The sequence below is a fragment of the Ambystoma mexicanum genome, chromosome 2q (genome assembly GCF_040938575.1).
Source record: "Ambystoma mexicanum isolate Mex_15411 chromosome 2q, UKY_AmexF1_1, whole genome shotgun sequence".
Taxonomy (NCBI): Eukaryota; Metazoa; Chordata; class Amphibia; order Caudata; family Ambystomatidae; genus Ambystoma; species Ambystoma mexicanum.
In genome coordinates this window covers 433,390,228-433,408,783 of record NC_090924.1, presented here as the reverse complement: position 1 = coordinate 433,408,783, position 18,556 = coordinate 433,390,228, and the positions used below count along the sequence as shown (strand labels likewise).

Here is an 18,556-nt window from a genome sequence, read left to right as displayed (position 1 = left end):
TCTTTTCACTGGACATCTATCATAGATGCCCAGTAAAAAATATCATGCCTGCGCCCTGGGCCCCCAGCGCCAATTACAAACTGCTTGGCTTTTTACCAAATGTCTTTTTAAAGTATGCTCTAAAATGCAACATTTTAACCCATTATTTAAAAAAAATTAACAGGGAGAAAACCCCCGAAACCCCCTTGATGGGTTTGGGCTCCCTCGCTGCACTCAGTCGCTATGGCATATCTGGTGGAAATATTTATGCCCCTCCACTTTAAAAATTCGCCAGCTTCCACTGGCCCTGGGACTGTGGTGGGAGCAGGGTGGCGGAGCCCAGGGACTGTGGTGGGAGCAGGATGGGGGGAGCCACGGGATAGTGGTTGGAGCAGAGTTTGGAGGGCACAGTTTCTGTGGTGGGGTGGGGTGGGGAGAGCACAGGGACTGGGCTAGGAGTGGGATAAGGGAGTCCAGAGACTGTGATGGGAGCAGGTGGGGGAGCGCAGGGACTATACTGGGAGTAGGGTGTGGTAACGGTGCGCGATAGTTTATAGCCATTTGAACTCATTGTCCATTTGCCATTTTTGGGGGGACCCGGCCTGCCCACATTTTGCTGGGGGGGCACTGAGTCCACAAGCAACACAATGTCTAGACCACAGAAATCCTCCAAGTCCTCAGACAGAGCAGCCATGCTGATGTCTTCTGAAAAAACGAAGAAACTGGACTCCTGCCCCTCTGCTTCGCGGGAATCCCTGGATAACTAGGGACCTCTGACGACCAGAGAAGATATCCGGGAATTTATGGCTGATATCAAAGCAGAAATCAGGTCCTGCATGACAGAACTTTCTGCCAAGCTCGAGAGTACAGACAAAAGGGTCTCGGAGGCAGAACAGAGATTGGGGGAGGTTGAGGATCGCTCCCGGGATCATTCCTCCGCCTTAGCCGAGGTCCAGCATTCAATCAGATTCCTGCAGGACAAATGCGACATTCTGGAATACAAACAGGAGGACCTGGAAAATAGGACCCGGCGCAACAACCTCCGTATCCGAGGGGTTCCTGCCTCGATCCCTGACAAGGGGCTGATGGAATACGTGGGCCTCTTCTTTCAAATCCTCCTCCCGGACCTTGATGACTTGCAGCTGCTCCTAGACCGCACTCACAGGCTGAACCCTCATCGCGGTGTGGAATCGGATGGCCCACCTGACATTATCACCAGGGTGCACTTCTTCACCACGAAGGAGGCCATCTCGGGATCAGCCGCTCCAAGGATGACATCACCTTCCAGGGGACCCCCCTCCAGATTTTTCAAGATCTATCCCCTCTCACGCTCCAGAGGAGGCGAGCCCTCCGCCCGTTAACTACCTTTCTTCAAGCCCAAAAAGTCAGCTACAGATGGCTTCATCCCACTGCTTTGCAATTCTCCTACAAAGGCTCTGTCAGGAGAATTAGCCACTTGGAAGATGCTAAAAACATCTTGAACCCGGATGCTTCCAGCCCCTCACCTTCACTGCCCATGGAGGCGTCGGCCGGCTCAGATCCTGTGGCGGCTCCTATTCCCACACAAAACTCCTGGTCAAAGGTCCCGAGATTCCGGAAGAGGAAATAGCCTAGCGGGGTCCCGTGATGAGGATGTCGGCCCTCACACTCCTGGTTCGTCGGTCCCGCATTCTGGACCCGAGCAGCACCCACGGGAACACAGATGAGCTCAATTCCTAACGCAGCAGGCACCACTCCACGGTTCATGCCCAGCTCCAAGGCACTTTCCACCAATGAGTCCTTGGAACGATCCACTAAGACTATTGATGATCTTGGCCACGTTGGCCTTTCAGTATTCGTTGGCCCTGTTGGCAGGGGGGCTCCCGACCCACAACCGATCTGCCTCCCCTAGTTAAATCTCGGTCCTCCCATTGGCCGTCCAAGCAAAATACCCCGAAGGCAAGGGTACCTATGGCTGCACACTCCGCAACATGATGGCTAATTCCTCTACGCCCCCCCCCCTCAGTGCTTGTTGGAGCCCCCGGAGCTGGTCCCGGAACATCAGACTCTGCGCTTTGTCTCCCTGAATGTTAGGGGACTGAACTCACCTCCCAAACGCAAGTCCATCCTGCAGAAACTCCAGAATGACAAAGCGGCGGTGGCGATGCTACAGGAGACTCACCTACTGCTGGCAGACCACGGTTGCTTACGCTCCCGGAACTTTCCAAAGCAGCTCTTTGCATCTGGAAATTCTAAGAGAAGCGGCACAGCAATCCTGTTTGGGAAGGGGCTGAACCCTCAGATTCTAGATTCCATGAGCTGCCCGGAGGGGGGATACATAACGGTAAAATGTCTGATGCGGGGACAATTGTACTCCATAGTTTCAGTGTATGCACCCAACTTAGGCCAGGCGCTTTTCTAAGAATCGCTAAGCACAGCTCTCTCTCCCTTCCTGGAAGGACAGATCGTGATTGGGGGTGATTTCAATGGGGTCCCAGACCCCATCAAGGACGAGTCGCGCCCGGCCTCTGCCGGGGACTTCGCTACAGCTTTGGCTCTCCTGCAACTGTTCAGAACTTTAGGGGTGGTGGACTCGTGGAGGGTACTCCATCCGTCTGAAACAGACCTCTTTTTACTCATATGTCCACAGAACGTTCTCCAGGATAGACCTTCTCTTGGTATCCGCGCAAATCTTTACATTCACCGACGATGTGACAATAGGCTCCAGAATCCTGTCTGATCACGGCCCGGTGGCCCTGGAGATCCGAGTGCAGGAACCACTTAATTCCTAACAGTGTAGATGGACGTTAAATGACCCGATTGGGAACGAAATGCCTCTCAGAGACACAATCGCAACCACGATCACCAATTTCTTCAAGGAGAACCCCAGCAAAGACATCTCCCCCACCAACAACTGGGACGCAATGAAGGCAGTGATGAGGGGGGAACTGATTGCGCAAGGAGTGGCCTACCACAGACATCGACGACAAACTCGTCAGAGCCTCGAGCAAGAACTGGATAAAGCTGAAAGGCTCCATAAGGAGAAGGGCTGGACCCCTAAAACACAGCGGGCTATCCGGATAGAGCAGAAGAAGATTGGGGCCCACTATGCTGAACATACTGCCCACCAAATGGCGAAGGCTAAGCAGTTTTACTATGCCAGGAACAACAAAGCAAATAGACTACTGATGGCCAAACTAGCCAAGACAAGAAGGAACAACACGATTGTGGGTCTACGGGATCAACATGGCAAAATTCAATATGCCGACCAGGAAAAACTTCGGCTTGCAACAGCCCACCTGACCCAGGTGATGACCGCTCCTGTGCGAGACGTGGGAGAACAAAAGGAATACCTCCGGGAAGCAGCGCTGCCCCGACTAAAGAAGACAGCCTATGACTCACTGGAGGCGCCAATCACCGACGAGGAAGTGGACGTGGCAATAAAAGCCCTTAAATCCCAGGCCCCCGGCCCGGATGGATTTACGGCTAGGTTCTACAGGATTGTCAAACCTCAATTGCTAGCGCCTCTGGTGCAGCTGTTTAACTCATTCAGAACCTCAGGCACGATAACCCCATCCATGCAGGAGTCAATCACTGTCTTACTACCAAAACCGGGAGGCAATCCGAGGAATCCTGTCTCATAAAGACCCATCGCTCTACTTAATATTGACGCTAACATATATTCTAAAATTCTTGCAACACGCCTCTCCCAGGTCCTGCCGGAGATAGTCAGCGCCGACCAAACGGGCTTCCTCAAACAACGTTCCACCGCCGACAACATCTGCAGAACCTTAGATCTGGTGGAGCTGGCCTCCCGAGAGTTGGTGCTGCTGGCCCTGGACGCAATTAAGGCATTTGATAAAGTAGACTGGACCTTCATGAGGCTCACCCTCGAAGCGTTTGGTTTCGGCCCGGAATTCTGCACTATGACACTGGCTAACTATAAAGCGCCCAAAACCCTTCTCAGAGTCAATGGCACCCTCTCCTCCCCTATCGTCTTAACCTGTGGAAAAAGACAGGGATGTCCGCTGTCGCCGCTCCTTTTCGCACTAATTATGGAGCCGTTCGCCCAGCGGATCAGGCTGAACCCTGCAATCAAAGGCTTCCAATCGGGCTCAGCGCATCATAAACTGGCCCTCTACGCGGATGATGTCCTTCTGACCATTACGGAGCCCCGCTCTTCCCTCGCTCAAGCCCTGGCAGAGATAGCAAGCTATGGAAGGGTCACAAGCTTTGCCATCAACTTTCGGAAGTCGGCGGCCCTGGCGGTGGGCCTATCCTCGACAGACTGAGAAGCCCTAATCTCGCTGTGCCCAGTACAATGGACGACCAGCAAAATCAGTTACCTGGGGGTCCGGATTCCAGCTAACCCAAGTGAGGTTTACCTGGCTAATTTCCCTCCATTATTTACAGCCTTGGAGGCAGACCTCAAGCGGTGGGCAGCACAGGAGATCTCGCTGATGGGCCGTATCACGGCATGTAAAATGAACTTGCTACCGAGGTTCCTTTACGCTTGCTCCTCTCTCCCGGTCCCGTTTCAGGCGCCAGCCCTCCAAAACCTACAGAAGAAAGTGCTGCAGTTTATCTGGAGGGGGAAAAAAGCCAGGATCCCTAAATCCACGATGTTGGGCAACGCAAGGCTCGGCGGTCTCGGGGTTCCAGATCTACAAAAAAACCAGATGGTGGCCCAGCTGGCCTGTATTCAATCATGGCAAATACTTACTAACCGCCCTAGATGGGTGGACCTCGAACAGGCGCAGCTACCCCTGCCTCTACGCTTTCTCCCACGCGTCCCTCCTCCGGAGCGGCGGCGATGGCGGGAACTCTTGGCGTCCACCAAACATACCATCTCGGTCTGGGACAATGTGCTGAGACTAAAGAAGATTCCAGTGGGACTTAGCCCCCTCGCCCCAGTGTTCATGAACCTGACTTTCTCACCCGGCCTGTCCATTTGAAACTTTGGGCGCTGGATCGCAGGAGGCCTGGAGACCCTGGGACAACTCTTTGAGGGGGGTCAACCTTGCACCTTCGAGCGATGCAAAGAACTCTTCAAGATTCAGGAACAGGATAGGTTCACGTAATCCAGCTACGCCACCGGTACACTCATCCGCAGACTCGCCAGGCAGCCACCCGCCCCCCAACGGCCATTGAACTGACCCTTACCGAGCTGCCACCCCAAGGGAGAATCTCTATTCTGTACAAACGCCTCCAACTGGACTTCCTAATTTCCAAGCCTCGATACATGGCCCAATGGGAAGCGGACCTGGGCCACCTTATTGAGGACCAACTCTGGGTTGATACCTGGTCCCGGGCCCACACCTCTTCATCATGTATCACAAATAGGGAATGCGCCTATAAGATCCTCCTCCGGGCCCACACCTCTTCATCATGTATCACAAATAGGGAATGCGCCTATAAGATCCTCCTCCGGTGGTATCTCCCGCCCTTAAGACTCCATCACATGCATCCCACTCTCGACCCACACTGCTGGAGACAATGTGGCCAAGTAGGCTCCTTCTTCCATATGTGGCGGTCCTGCCCCAAGGCCCAGGCTTTCTGGAAACATTGCCTGGCGACGATTGCGGACAGTACTCAGGTGCAACTAAACCTATTCTCCTGGGAGCCCCAATTCCTGGAATCTACCCAAGGTCAGGGCCCAAGGCCAAACTATTATCCCAATGTCTATTGGTGGGCAGGAACGTGATAGGCCGCACCTGGAAGACGGCGGAAGGTCCCCTCATGCCATTCTAGTGGGTGAAGGTCTGGGACATCCTGATAGCTGACAGGGTGACGGCCGCTGGGGCAGGCCTTCTACATCGATTTCATAACATCTGGGGTCCGGTCCTCAACTATGACCAAAAGTTCCCGGCTTTGACATTTAAGCCCCAATTGGCCAGGAGAATAATGCAAGCTGGGGAGCCCCAGCAGGAGCGGGGGAAGGAACCTGAGACTGGGGGAGGGAATGGGCGAGATATCATATTGTATTGTACTGTGCATCATGTCACAAATGTTTAAGTTATGTATTGTGATAACCTGCCTTCTTAAAATAAACACGTTAAAAAAAAAAAGTGGGTGGACTCCGTCCGCCCGCGTGTCCCCTCGACTTGAGGCCTGAGGTCTAGATGGGAAGAAGTAAGGTAACAATGGCGGGTTTCCCCAAAAATTAGAGTAACGCTGTACTGTTACACACATGTTGGCTACCTTTGCATCTGTGTACAACTCACTGGTGGCAAAACAAACACAAATAGACACACAAATCGTCTGTACATTGGCCTGCCGTGCACCTGTCTCCAGAACAGTCGCAACTAAGACAAGCCCACAAGTTGCCTAGTGCTTGCACCTGCATGTGGATTGAGAAGGTCAGACCCCCTTACAAGGTTTTGACCCCAACTCCACCATATAGGATACTCAAAGCCCTGATAAAATGAACTCAGTCCCAAACACGTATGTGCACGCACTCAGCCCAAGACACTGGCAGCGCCCAGCCCCAGGGCTGGCATGCAGAGAGCTTCTCAGTTGTGCCAAGCTTCAAACATTTTCTGTTTCGAAACGCCTTAATTCGGAGCACGTGAAGGCCGTGGTCACCCACTGCACTGTGTGCACGAGATGGACATCTTTTATCTCTAGCGCCAGCTGAGCTACAGAGAGAGAAAGAAAGAGAGCTACAATGTGTGTGCGTTAGTGCAAGTTACACTGCACAAAGTCGAGCCCACTGGAAAAATCCAAAACCTCCAACCATGCTTAGGGTCACCAACGTACTTGTGCCCTCCACACCCCGCCCCCTGTTGCGGCCTGCGTGCTCTCTGATAAGACCCGCGGGGTGTTGATACACCTCGGTTTGTGGAAGGAAGGCGCTGTAGCAATTCATTTCATTGTGTGCCATCAGACACGTTAAACCTAACCCGTCTCCAGCATGCATCCGACGCCCCTGTTAAAAAGGAGACGGGTTTCCTAGAAGAGAGGGGGAACTTGGAAGAAGCAGCCGTATCTACCCAATGGGAGTGTGTGGTGGCCTTGGAGGAGAGGCCGCAGCAGAATTAACCTGCGCCGCTGTCTTTCAACAGTCTCGGAGTTTACCAATTTCCTTGCGTTTTCTAGAAACCGTGATGTCTTAACGCAATGGACTCTCACGTCTGCTAACCTGGCGTCTGCCGTATCATTGGAGTCCGGCTAGTGCTGCAGCGCTCATCTGTCCCGATCTACTCTGAAAAATACCAGTTAATGCGTGTGGCTGGAAGAAGCAAGATCCATCCCGCCCGTGTGCTAGGTAGGTTTTTATCCCAATGCACGCCGTTCAGCTATTGCAGACACTCTTGGCAGGTGGTTCTTGCAGCCTCCGCCAGTGCTTGTATACACATGTGGGGTGGGATCTTGTGGAGTCCACTCCCAGCATAGCTGCAAACCGAAGCGAGATAAAAAAATAGTAGTGTGTTTCGCCTTCTGGTTTTGAATTCAGATGAACAAATTAAAAATTTTGCTGCAATAATATTAACTTGATTCTTAATGGGTAGTTGTGTATTTTGGTCCTAGAAAGCTAGCAGGTGATTTTAGCAACGGCCTTCTGGTTTGTAGAGTTCATCACAACACAGAGAGGCCAATAATGTGACAAAATTCACGTAATTTATCATGCATCTAGGGCTCACATGGGGTCCTTAATTCGTAGAAAGGATGTGTGTGGGGAGGGGGAGAGGGAGGGAGGGAGAGAGAGAGAGAGAGAGAGAGAGAGAGAGAGAGAGAGAGAGAGAGAGAGAGAGAGAGAGAGAGAGAGAGAGAGAGAGAGAGAGAGAGAGAGAGAGAGAGAGAGAGAGAGAGAGAGAGAGAGAGAGAGAGAGAGAGAGAGAGAGAGAGAGAGAGAGAGAGAGAGAGAGAGAGAGAGAGAGGCGCAGCGACCCTGCAGCAGCGCCAGTTACGCCCCCAAGAATGCCCTCGCGCAAGGAAAAGTTTTCAAAATCCCGAAATCATCGCAAAGGGCTGCGCTAACCCTGGGCCAGTTCACAGGGCTGGCAAACAGCAAACGCCAAGCGGGGAACGTGTATTTCAGTGGTTCGCGGGAAGTTCCACACGCGATTGTCCTGTGTACGTGTGCATCAGGGGTGCGTGGGAAGTAACACACGCAAAAACAGCAGGGTACGTGTATTCCAGGGGTGCGTGGGAAGTATCACACGCAAAAGCAGCAGGGTACGTGTATTTCAGGGGTGCGCGGGAAGTATCACACGCAAAAGCAGCAGGGTACGTGTATCTCAGGGGTGCGCGGGAAGTATCACACGCAATTCCATCAGGGTATGTGTATTCCAGGGGTGCGCGGGAAGTATCCCACGCAAAAACAGCAGGCTACGTGTATTGCAGGGGTGCGCGGGAAGTATCACACGCAAAAGCAGCAGGGTACGTGTATTTCAGGGGTGCGCGGGAAGTATCACATGCCAAATCAGCAGGGTACGTGTATTTCAGGGGTGCGCGGGAAGTATCACACGCGATTCCATCCGGGTACGTGTATTACAGAGGTGCGCGGGAAGTATCACACGCAAAAGCAGCAGGGTACGTGTATTTCAGGGGTGCGCAGGAAGTATCACACGCGATTCCATCAGGGTACGTGTATTACAGGGGTGCGCGGGGAGCACCACATGTGAATTGCACATGTGGGTCCTCCCAGGTGTTCCCTCTACACCCTCCATGGCCCCTGCAGGTGGCCCACACCACAGGGGCCTACCCTGCACATGTCCTGCAGGCACCCCACCCACCATGGCCATGCCCCCCAGCCAACCCACATGTAACCTTGCACTACTGCCCACCAACGCATGTACCCCTCCCCCCCAGCCACCAGGACAGCCTCCACCAGGCCCCCACTCATGTCTCCCACCACCCCCACCCCCCAGCAGTGCAGGGCCAGCCTCCACCAGGCCCCCAACCATGTCTCCCACCACCCCCATCACCCAGCAGTGCAGGGGCAGCCTCCACCAGGCCCCCACTCATGTCTCCCATCACCCCCAGCCCCCAGCAGTGCAGGGGCAGCCTCCACCAGGCCCCCACTCATGTCTCCCACCACGCCACCACCCAGCAGTGCAGGGGCAGCCTCCACCAGGCCCCCACTCATGTCCCCTATCACCCCCACCCCCCAGCCACAAGGGGCAGCCTCCACCAGGCCCCCACTCATGTCTACCACCACCCCCACCCCCCAGCAGTGCAGGGGCAGCCTCCACCAGGCCCCCACTCATGTCTCCCACCACCCCCACCCCCCAGCAGTGCAGGGGCCGCCTCCACCAGGCCCCAACTCATGTCTCCCACCACCCCCACCCCCCACCAGTGCAGGGGCAGCCTCCACCAGGCCCCACTCATGTCCCCTATCACCCCCACCCCCCAGAAGTGCAGGGGCAGCCTTCACCAGGCCCCCACCCATGTCCAACTCATGTCTCCCTGCACCCCCACCCCCCAGCCACCAGGGGCAGCCTCCACCAGGCCCCCACTCATGTCTACCACCACCCCCACCCCCCAGCAGTGCAGGGGCAGCCTACACCAGGCCCCCACTCATGTCCCCCTGCACCCCCACCCCCCAGCAGTGCAGGGGCAGCCTCCACCATGCCCCCACTCATGTCTACCACCACCCCCACCCCCCAGCCACCAGGGGCAGCCTCCACCAGGCCCCCACTCATGTCTACCACCATCCCCACCCCCCAGCAGTGCAGGGGCAGCCTCCACCAGGCCCCCACTCATGTCCAACTCATGTCTCCCTGCACTCCCACCCCCCAGCAGTGCAGGGGCAGCCTCCACCAGGCCCCCACTCATGTCTCCCACCACCCCCAACCCCCAGCAGTGCAGGGGCAGCCTCCACCAGGCCCCCACTCATGTCCCCTATCACCCCCACCCCCCAGCCACCAGGGGCAGCCTCCACCAGGCCCCCACTCATGTCTACCACCACCCCCACCCCCCAGCAGTGCAGGGGCAGCCGCCACCAGGCCCCCACTCATGTCCAACTCATCTCTCCCTGCACCCCCACCCCCCAGCCTCCACCAGGCCCCCACTCATGTCCCACTCATGTTTCCATCACCCCCACCCCACAGCCACCAGGGGCACCCTCCACCAGGCCCCCACTCATGTCCCCTATCACCCCACCCCCCAGCCACCAGGGGCAGCCTCCACCAGGCCCCCACTCATGTCCCCCTGCACCCCCACCCCCCAGCAGTGCAGGGGCAGCCTACACCAGGCCCCCACTCATGTCCCCCTGAACCCCCACCCCCCAGCAGTGCAGGGGCAGCCTCCACCAGGCCCACACTTATGTCTCCCACCACCCCCACCCCCCAGCCACCAGGGGCAGCCTCCACCAGGCCCCCACTCATGTCTCCCATCACCCCCACCCCCCAGCAGTGCAGGGGCAGCCTCCACCAGGCCCCCACTCATGTCTCCCACCACCCCCACCCCCCAGCAGTGCAGGGGCAGCCTCCACCAGGCCCCCACCCATGTCTCCCACCACCCCCACCCCCAGCAGTGCAGGGGCAGCCTCCACCAGGCCCCCACTCATGTCCCCTATCAACCCCACCCCGCAGCCACCAGGGGCAGCTTCCACCAGGCCCCCACTCATGTCTACCACCACCCCCACCCCCCAGCAGTGCAGGGGCAGCCTCCACCAGGCCCCCACCCATGTCTCCCACCACCCCCACCCCCAGCAGTGCAGGGGCAGCCTCCACCAGGCCCCCACTCATGTCCCCTATCAACCCCACCCCGCAGCCACCAGGGGCAGCCTCCACCAGGCCCCCACTCATGTCTCCCACCACCCCCACCCCCCAGCAGTGCAGGGGCAGTCTCCACCAGGCCCCCACCCATGTCTCCCACCACCCCCAGCCCCCAGCAGTGCAGGGGCAGCCTCCACCAGGCCCCCACTCATGTCTCCCACCACCCCCACCCTCAGCCGTGCAGGGGCAGCCTCCACCAGGCCCCCACTCATGTCCCCTATCACCCCCACCCCCAGCCACCAGGGGCAGCCTCAACCAGGCCCCCACTCATGTCACCCATCGCCCCCACCCCCCAGCAGACAGGGGCAGCCTCCACCAGGCCCCCACCCATGTCCCCCAGCCAACATGTCAACACAATCTAGATCCCTGGCCCTTATGGTCAGCCTCCAAATGCCAAACACCCACCTGAGTATTGCATGCACCCACTTAGAAATGGCAAAAACATGATATAACCACAAAAGCAAGTTTGGAAATGAACACATGTCCCTCACATACACCCAATGGGTGTGAGTGAATGTCAAAACCCATATCATGATATGCATGAAACCAATGAGATGATACTACACATTGAAGTTTGAAGAAAGATATGTACTAAACGCAACATAAATTGAACCAAAAAAAAATAAAATAATGGAAATTATTTTTAAAAAAAGCAGGTACGTGAAATAATGCAAAACCAAAAATCATAATGCAAACGAAAGGTGTCCAAAGTCACAGTCCACTAAAGTAAATCCAATGGAAAATTAAAATCGAAAACCATTGCTCCATGGGGAAATCATTAAGAAAAATGAAAATCAAAAAATCAACTATATACAGGTAAACAATCCAGGGTCCATGATCCCAACAGAAGAAATGAAACCTATCTAATAACACTACCTAAAAAAAGAAAATATATACAAAAATCTGGCCCATTGTCCAAAAGGTCCAAAAAAAATGCTAAACCAAAGGAAACCTAACACTAACTACAGAACTATTTACAAGGGCAGCGGGCTAGTCCGACGGCTCACTTCGGGATGTTCCGGGCCAGGGCATCATCGAACTCCTGCTCAATGTCCCGGAGGCGCTCCTCCTCCATGGCCCGAGGGTCCGCAGGGCCGTCCACATGTTCCCCCAAACTCCCTGCGGATTGCCTCGAGGCACTCGGCACGCCTCAGGGCCCTCCGCATGGAGTTCTCCGCCATGACCATCGTGAGCCGTGCCTCTTCCGCCCGCTGCCGCTCCGCATCTATGGCGTGGCCCAACCGCTGCCACACGGAAGACACTTCCCGTCCTGGGTCCTCCTGCCCTCCGGCCGATGCCTGCCCCTCCGATGTCAAAGGCCCCGAGCCATCATGGCTCCCACCACGTTGCTACTGCTGCTGCGCCTCTGCCCGTGCACTGCCTCCTGCTGCCTGCACATCCTCTGCTGGCTGGGGTGCAGTCGTTGATGTGGCCACCCCTGCTGGACGTCCGACTCCCGACTGTGGCAGGGATGCGTCCTCCACCAGCCTGGCCGCACCGTCAGAGGCAGCTCCACAGGGCACCCAGGTGACTGATGGGTGGGAAGATGGCATGGAGGACGACTGGCGCATAGGGGGTTCAGTTGAGGAGGGGGTCGTAGCAAGCCCCAACAAACGGAGGAATCCAGCCTGGGTAACCTGTCCCAGTAGGCCGACGCGGTCAACGAGCCATTCGAGATGACGTGCAGTCTCCTCAAAAAGACTGCAGGTCACCTCGCATGGCCCGTTGACGCAACGCCACACCAGTCAGGACAGGCTCAACCCGGACCCGGATAGCCACGTCCGCAGGCAGAGGAAGGCCAGTTTTCGTGAGCTCATCCCCTGCCTGAAAACGGGTCTGGACGTAGGCATCCCTGCTGGTGCAAGATGATGCAGTGACAGGATCAGGGACAGGATTGCACACAGGCACCTCCGGGCGACCTGTGCTGCCTCCTGTCCCTGGTCCTGCACTGCACCACTAGCACCAGTGGAATCCCCACCTCCAGACCCCGTCTCTGTTGCTTGCACGGCCTCCTCCTCCACCAAACCCCCCACCAACCTAGATGACTCCGTGCCATCTTCCCCCGTTGGGCCCTGTGGGGTCCCAGCTGCCCATTCTGCTGCCGAGGAGTCCAACTCCGACCTCCGCCTCTTGGACCTCCCCCCGGCAGCTGCGTCCTGGGACGCGGCACCGGACTCCTCACTCCCCAACGAGATCACAACCTGGGAGGGGAGCCGGGCCTTGCGTCTCCGGCTGGCGGTGCGATCCCCGCCGCTGTGCTCCACAGCACCTTTTCCGCCCTCTTCATCAGTTGAGGCTGCAGACAGGGAGAAATAAAACACAGGCATCAGGGCACTGTACAATGGACACATACACACATGACAGTTGCACATGAGTGGCATTGGCAAACCTCAGACATGGCATCACAATCGGCAACACACATGTCATTTCTACATGCACACATGAGCCATACTACAGGCACATCGCAACTGCCAGCACCATCCATACACATACAACAGCATGAGCAGGCAAAGGTGAGCCAGACATCACATGCAACACAGGGAGTGCACTACACATGCACGCACACCACCACACTTGCATGCATGTGTACACCTCAGCCAACTGTCGCAGTGTTCCGATGGGCATCCATGTCACATCTGCCAATCAGGCTTCCACATCCCGCTGTCACATGCATCCATGTTGCATCACTGTTGCACCCTTGTCAAATACACACACATGCACATGTACACAGTGCTGATACATGCAGCTGAAAACAACATACATGCGTGACATCACGAACATGCCTACTTACATACACATTCATCCAAACATGTGTGCCCACACAACTGCATTTGGCATGCAAGCCTACACACACAAGCACCATCCATGTCTCACAGTTGACAGCGCTCGCATGTGTTAGCCTCACGGTCCTGTACACCCCCACCCATACTCGGCCCCATACAAACAGATGTGCAACCGGCACACTACTGGCACATCACCACACGCACAGCTTACAATCATGATGCATGTACACTTACCGCTCGACTCCAGACGGGTCTGCCTCTCAAGGACCTGGACGTGGAGCACTGGGGATATGCGTTCCAGGACCCTCATCTGATCTTCCGACAAGTGGCCCCGCCGCCCCTTAGCATCCGCTGCCTTCAAGAGGCGCCGGGCCTTGCTGAGGGTCCTGGACCTGAAGTCCTCCCAGCGCTTCTTGACATGTTGGAAGTCGCGGACTGCCACCCCCTCCGCGTTGATGGTAGTCACGATGTCCGTCCAGGGGTGGTCACAGCAACAGCACCCCTGGCTTATGTGCAGGCAGCAAATGGCAGGGCACGTGGGCAGCAGGCAGTCAGGCAGCAGCAGATGGCAGGTGGGAGCGTGCTCGGGGCTCTGGAGGGCAGTAATTCGGCCTTGTGGGCAGGAGCGTGGTCATCCGTGTGCTTACGCGTGGCCAGCTTGATACGGAGTGATTTTGCACGTGAAAATCCTGCACGTCTGCGTGTAAATCGAGGAAAGGCCCTTAGCGCGTATGCACGTCAGCACGCATATGCGATTTCATTGGACCAAAGGCCCTTAGCGCGTAAGCGCGTCTGTGACCTGACGCGCGCGGGTGTTTCCCTCATTACACGTGATGACAGAGCACACGTGGATTTCCACCAATCGCGTGTGAAACGCGTTGCGTCAACGGGCCAAGCGAGGTGACCTGCAGTCTTTTGATGAGGAGACTGCACGTCATCTCGAATGGCTCGTTGACCGCGTCGGCCTACTGGGACAGGTCACCCAGGCCGGATTCCTCCGTTTGATGGGGCTTGCTACGACCCCCTCCTCAACTGAACCCCCTATGCGCCAGTCGTCCTCCGTGCCATCTTCCCACCCATCAGTCACCTGGGTGCCCTGTGGAGCTGCCTCTGACGTTGCGGCCAGGCTGGTGGAGGAGGCATCCCTGCCACAGTCGGGAGTCGGACGTCCAGAGGGGTGGCCACATCAACGACTGCACCCCAGCCAGCGGAGGATGTGCAGGCAGCAGGAGGCAGTGCACGGGCAGAGGCGCAGCAGCAGCAGCAACGTGGTGGGAGCCATGATGGCTCGGGGCCTTCGACATCAGAGGGGCAGGCATCGGCCGGAGGGCAGGAGGACCCAGGACGGGAAGTGTCTTCCGTGTGGCAGCGGTTGGACCACGCCATAGATGCAGAGCGGCAGCGGGCGGAAGAGGCACGGCTCACGATGGTCAGGGCGGAGAACTCCATGCGGAGGGCCCTGAGGCGGGCTGAGTGCCTCGAGGCAATCGGCAGGGAGTTTGGGGGGAACATGTGGACGGCCCTGCGGACCCTCGGGGCCATGGAGGAGGAGCCCCTGCGGGACATTGAGCAGGAGTTCGATGATGCCCTGGCCCGGAACATCCCGAAGTGAGCCATCGGACTAGCCCGCTGCCCATGTAAATAGTTCTGTAGTTAGTGTTAGGTTTCCTTTGGTTTAGCATTTTTTTTGGACCTTTTGGACAATGGGCCACATTTTTGTATATATTTTTATCTTTAGGTAGTGTTATTAGATAGGTTTCATTTCTTCTGTTGGGATCATGGACCCTGGATTGTTTACCTGTATATAGTTGACTTTTGGATTTTCATTTTTTTTTATGATTTGCCCATGGAGCAATGGTTTTCGATTTAAATTTTCCATTGGATTTACTTTTGTGGACTGTGACTTTGGACACCTTTCGTTTGCATTATGATTTGTGGTTTTGCATTATTTCACGTACCTGCTGTTTTTTTTTTTTTTAGGAATTTCCATTATTGTTTGTTTATTTTTGATTCAATTAATGTTGCGTTTAATACATATTTTTTCTTCAAACTTCAATGTGTAGTATCATCTCATTGGTTTCATGCATATCATGATATGGGTTTTGACATTCACTGACACCCATTGGGTGTATGTGTGGGACATGTGTTCATTTCCAAACTTGCAATTGGGGTTATATCATGTTTTTGCCATTTCTAAGTGAGTGGATGCAATACTCGGGTGGGTGTTTGGCATTTGGAGGCTGACCATAAGGGCCAGGGATCTAGATTGTGGTGACATGTTGGCTGGGGGACATGAGTGGGGGCCTGGTGGAGGCTGCCCCTGCTCTGCTGGGGGGTGGGGGTGGTGGGAGACATGAGTGGGGGCCTGGTGGAGGCTGCCCCTGCACTGCTGGGGGGTGGGGGTGATAGGGGACATGAGTGGGGGCCTGGTGGAGGCTGCCCCTGCACTGCTGGGGGGTGGGGGTGCAGGGGGACATGAGTGGGGGCCTGATGGAGGGTGCCCCTGGTGGCTGGGGGGTGGGGGTGGTGGTAGACATGAGTGGGGGCCTGGTGGAGGCTGCCCCTGCAATGCTGGGGCGGGTGGGTGCAGGGGGACATGAGTGGGGGCCTGGTAGAGGGTGCCCCTGGTGGCTGGGGGGTGGGGGTGGTGGTAGACATGAGTGGGGGCCTGGTGGAGGGTGCCCCTGGTGGCTGGGGGGTGGGGTGCAGGGAGACATGAGTTGGACATGAGTGGGGGCCTGGTGGAGGCTGCCCCTGCACTGCTGGGTGGTGGGGGTGGTGGGAGACATGAGTGGGGGCCTGGTGGAGGCTGCCCCTGCACTTCTGGGGGTTGGGGGTTCAGGGGGACATGTGTGGGGACCTGGTGGAGGGTGCCCCTGCACTGCTGGGGGGTGGGGGTGCAGGGGGACATGTGTGGGGGCCTGGTGGAGGCTGCCCCTGAACTGCTGGGGGGTGGGGGTGCAGGGGGACATGAGTGGGGGCCTGGTGGAGGGTGCCCCTGGTGGCTGGGGGGTGGGGGTGCAGGGAGACATGAGTTGGACATGAGTGGGGGCCTGGTGGAGGCTGCCCCTGCATTGCTGGGGGGTGGGATGGTGGGAGACATGAGTGGGGGCCTGGTGGAGGCTGCCACTGCACTGCTGGGGGGTGGGGGTGGTGGGAGACATGAGTGGGGGCCTGGTGGAGGGTGCCCCTGGTGGCTGGGGGGTGGGGTGGTGGTAGACATGAGTGGGGGCCTGGTGGAGGCTGCCCCTGCACTGCTGTGGGGTGGGGGTGGTGGGAGACATGAGTGGGGGCCTGGTGGAGGCTGCCGCTGCACTGCTGGGAGTGATAGGGGACATGAGTGGGGGCCTGGTGGAGGTTGCCCCTGCACTGCTGGGGGGTGGGGGTGCAGGGGGACATGAGTGGGGGCCTAGTGGAGGGTGCCCCTGGTGGCTGGGGGTGGGGGTGGTGGTAGACATGTGTGGCGGCCTGGTGGAGGCTGCCCCTGCACTGCTGGGGGGTGGGGGTGCAGGGGGACATGAGTGGGGGCCTGGTGGAGGGTGCCCCTGGTGGCTGGAGGGTGGGGGTGGTGGTAGACATGAGTGGGGGCCTGGTGGAGGGTGCCCCTGGTGGCTGGGGGTGCAGGGAGACATGAGTTGGACATGAGTGGGGGCCTGGTGGAGGCTGCCCCTGCACTGCTGGGGGGTGCGGGTGATAGGGGACATGAGTGGGGGCCTGGTGGAGGCTGCCCCTGCACTGCTGGGGGTGGGGGTGCAGGGGGACATGTGTGGGGGCCTGGTGGAGGCTGCCCCTGCACTGCTGGGCGGTTGGGGTGCAGGGGGACATGTGTGGGGGCCTGGTGGAGGGTGCCCCTGGATGCTGGGGGGTGGGGGTGCTGGGAGTCATGTGTTGGTGATCAGTAGTGCAAGGTGACATGTGGGTTGGCTGGGGGGCATGGCCATGGTGGATGGGTTGCCTGTGGGACATGAGCAGGGGTGCAGGGTAGTCCCCTGTGGTGTGGGCTGCCTGCAGGGGCCGTGGAGGGTGTAGAGGGAACACCTGGGAGGACCCACACGGCCAAATCACGTGTAGCATTCCCCGGCACCCCCTAAATACACGTACCCTGCTGAAATCGCGTGTGAATCTTCCCGCGCACCTCGGAATACACGTACCCAGGCCAATCGCGTGTGGAACTTCCCGCGCACCCGAAGTACACGTACCCAGGCCAATCGCGTGTGGAACTTCCCACGCATCCCGAAGTACACGTACCCAGGGCAATCGTGTGTGGAACTTCCCGCGCACCCCGAAACACACGTACCCAGGCTAATCGCGTGTGGAACTTCCCGCGCACCCCGTAGTACACGTACCCAGACTAATCGCGCGTGGGACTTCCCGCGCACCCCGAAGTACACGTACCCAGGCCAATCGCGTGTGGAACTTCCTGCGCATCCCGAAGTACATGTACCCAGGCCAATCGCGTGTGGAACTTCCCGCGCACCCCGAAGTATCGCGTGTGGAACTTCCCGCGCACCCTGAAGTACACGTACCCACGCCAATCGCGTGTGGAACTTCCCGCGCACCCCGAAACACATGTACCCAGGCCAATCGCATGTGGAACTTCCTGCGCACCCCGAAACACACGTACCCAGGCCAATCGCGTGTGGAACTTCCCGCGCACCCGAAACACACGTACCCAGGCCAATCGCGTGTGGGACTTCCCGCGCACCCCGAAGTATCGCGTGTGGAACTTCCCGCGCACCCCGAAGTACACGTACCCACGCCAATCGCGTGTGGAACTTCCCGCGCACCCCGAAACACACGTACCCAGGCCAATCGCGTGTGGAACTTCCCGCGCACCCCGAAACACACGTACCCAGGCCAATCGCGTGTGGAACTTCCCGCGCACCCCGAAACACACGTACCCAGGCCAATCGCGTGTGGGACTTCCCGCACACCCCGAAGTACACGTACCCAGGCCAATCGCGTGTGGAACTTCCCGCGCATCCCGAAGTACACGTACCCAGGCCAATCGCGTGTGGAACTTCCCGCGCACCCCGAAGTACACGTACCCAGGCTAATCGCGTGTGGAACTTCCCGCGCACCCCGTAGTAC

The 18,556-nt window shown here is 57.5% G+C and overlaps 1 protein-coding gene across 2 annotated transcripts in view; it reads left to right on the top strand.

Moving 5' to 3' along the window:
• LOC138569474 (GATA-binding factor 1-B-like) overlaps positions 1 to 18,556 on the top strand; it is a 200,195-nt gene that overhangs the window by 70,717 nt on the left and 110,922 nt on the right. Inside the window, exon 1 of one of the 2 annotated variants that reach the window (XM_069647473.1) lies at positions 6,832 to 7,225. The exons of the other annotated variant lie outside the window; for it this stretch is intronic. The gene's annotated coding sequence lies outside the window, so the exon portion shown is untranslated. Of the gene's footprint in view, positions 1 to 6,831; positions 7,226 to 18,556 lie in introns of those variants that run through there. 2 annotated transcript variants of the gene reach the window in all.